This window comes from Lupinus angustifolius, chromosome LG01 (assembly GCF_001865875.1).
Source record: "Lupinus angustifolius cultivar Tanjil chromosome LG01, LupAngTanjil_v1.0, whole genome shotgun sequence".
Taxonomy (NCBI): domain Eukaryota; kingdom Viridiplantae; phylum Streptophyta; class Magnoliopsida; order Fabales; family Fabaceae; genus Lupinus; species Lupinus angustifolius.
The window spans coordinates 7757696-7760634 of NC_032009.1; the positions used below are offsets into that span (position 1 = coordinate 7757696).

The 2939-nt window shown below is 33.9% G+C and overlaps 1 long non-coding RNA gene across 1 annotated transcript; it reads right to left on the reverse strand.

Annotated features, from left to right (window-relative positions):
- LOC109349008 lies at nt 382–2645 on the reverse strand. Its single transcript, XR_002107862.1, has 2 exons — nt 2442–2645; nt 382–629 (listed from the first exon to the last, which is right to left on the reverse strand). It is a non-coding gene; the product is annotated as an uncharacterized LOC109349008 (long non-coding RNA).

A 2939-nucleotide genomic window follows, 5' to 3' on the forward strand; every position in this document is an offset into this window, starting at 1 on the left:
AGTACTACAAAAACAAAACGAAAAGAAAAATACTACGACAATGAGAGCAGATCTTCTTTGGGACTAGAGTCCTGTACTAGATAGAGATGTTGACATATGGTATTGCCCTCACATTCCAATACTCGAGAGAAAATCAATTCTATGACACTTGTACTCTTTTAATTATAATAAAATAACATTTTTGTCATTGAAGGCGAAAAAAGAAACAAGAACTTCCCTCTCGATACGCAGAGTCGAAGAGGATGCTTGTTCCTATTGATGGGGTGCATTTCATGTCCTTATTTGCATTGACAACTTAAATAATGTTATAATGCTTCCAGAAATAGGTGCATAATTGTACCTAGTGAGACTTGAAACTTCAAATTTGAAAGTTTATGAAGCTATAGAGAATCAGAACATTCATTATACATATTTGCATCAAAGTTTCTGTTGCTGTATAAACTTATGCACTATATAATCTGATATATATACAAATAAAATCTTACTATTTTATCTTCTAAATCTGGATCCTTTGTTTGGTTTATTCCTCCCATCCCAAGCAGAATACCAAAAGAATAGAGACATCCAGAAAAGAACAGCAAAGAAGATCTGCACTCTTTCTTGAGTTTTGGAAAAAGAAGTGGCAAGATCTGCTCTCCAAAAAAAGTTCAAGAAAAGTACTATCATTACCAAAACCTGGACCTTGCTATAGAAGCATGGATGCCAAATCAAAACATGAATGGTAGAAATTAGGTATATGATAAATTTAGTATCACTATATATATACACATACCATTATGCCTAATAATACCCTGGAGCAATACATTATACAAACATGCCTTTATAAAGCAAAACACATTATGTGAGTCCAGAATCTTGATAACAAAATGCAATGGAATAAAGAGCAACAGAATACAAAAAAGTTTTCTTTTCTTTTCACTGGCAGGATACAACTAGAGTTTTTTTTTGTATAATCAAGAGTATTCGATCACCCTTTGGGTAAGGAATTAATCCCTTTTTGGGTTGTGTGACTATCTCTCCCAGCAAGTTTCGCTCACAGGAATCGAACATTTGACCACAGTTGCTCCTAGGATACAACTAGAGTTTACAAAACATAATATGATTTCTAAAAGAAACCAATGGAAAGCTAACCATGGTCGACATCTAATATAATTTGATGTTACAAAAGATAACAGATCACTTTAATTAAATTTTGCATCATAAAATGACTTTCTACTAGCTACATTTGGTTCTTACATCTAAAGATTTAGCTAGTTAGTTATTCAGTTGAAAACTGCAAATTATTTTCCAAAATGAATTTGACACCCCCTTTATAAGCCAAAGACTTATTCTGTCAAACAATACAAATACTAAGGACCTTCTTAACCCAATTCTCCTTTTCTTTTTAATTTTAGAGAGCTTCTACACTTTATTCTCAAGAAAGAAAACAAATCCATTATAAATTTCAAACAAAAAACATACGTAAAACATTTGGAAAGAGGAATTTTTCTGTCTCCATGTCCCAGACTAATCAAACTTTACGAAATAATATTAAAATATTAATTTCTGTTGTTATAATTTTTCTTTTTAAATGGATTGAGCTTTCTCATTGGTTTGGTACACCAAGTGGGACATGAATGGGGACATGTGATCCCCATCCAAAAAAGTGATGTTAAATGAAAGGAATAGACGAAGAACAAAATAGAATTTATTAAATAACATTTTCAATGAAGATAAAAGTTTCAGAAATATTTAAACAACAAAGTAAGGTGTGACAATTTTCATGAGACACAATATCTCAGATTATTCCCTTCAAATAAAATAAAATTTATTTTATGGACCTAAACACACCCTCAAATTTCAGCTCATCCTTTTCTATTCAAAGGGAAAGAAACTTCAATTGCCAACTAAAGTAGTATTTGGTGAACACACAAAAACAGTGGAACTTAATGAAATAACACATTAGCCCTGTTCCAGTTCCTTTAATTCAAAAAAAAAATACACACTCCCACCTATTGGTTCTAGGGAGGGTATAATGTTACTCTCGTAAGCAAAGAGACTATTTCCGTGATTCGAACTTATGGCCCTACATATTAGAAGGCAAACAAACTTCAGTTGCACCAAGACTCACCCTCGGCATTAAAAAGGCGGCTCAGTGCACAAGACTCCTACTTAATAGGGTCTGGGATGGTATATACACAGCCTTGGCCTGCAAGCGAAAAGACTGTTTTCAAGATTTGAACCTATGACCTGATGGCAACTAAACTAAACAATAACCTTATAGTGGCTTCAAGCTCAAAATCCACTAAGCTTACCCCCGCACTTTTTAGTGAACAAAAAATAGAACTTATGCTATATTCCAATCCATTAGTTAAAATTCTAATACATAACCAACCTACTTCAATTAAACCTGGATAACGGAATTAAACACGAAAATAAACAAAAAAATCTAAAGTTGAAACCTTTAAGGTGCCCGGAATCGTTTCCGGGTGGAGGGTCAGTCCGGGGCGGTGGAGGAGTGGCAGCGCTGCACCTGAAAGGGCGGAGGAGGAGGGAGCTGGAAAAGAGCAGTTGAGATGAAGGGATAGAATGGATTGGGAAAGAGAAGAGAGGAAGGTTGGTTGTACAAGTTAGAGAGAGAAGAGACATATCAAGGCATTTCATTTTATTCTCTCTTGGTGGGTTAGATATATATAATTATAATATATATAGGATTTAATGATTTATCTTTACTATGTATATATTATAGTGTTGGTGATTGTGGGTTCAACACTTAACAACCTTTGGGCTTAACTCATTAAGTATTTTGGTACAAATGGGCTCTTCTTTTGTGCTCCTACTAGAGTAGTAAAGTTCAAGACCAAAGAATTGGTACATCTCACTTACCTACAATTATATTTATAAAAGATTCAATGTTTTTCTAGTAGAGGGTCACCCCTAATAGGTTGAGGTTATTCTGA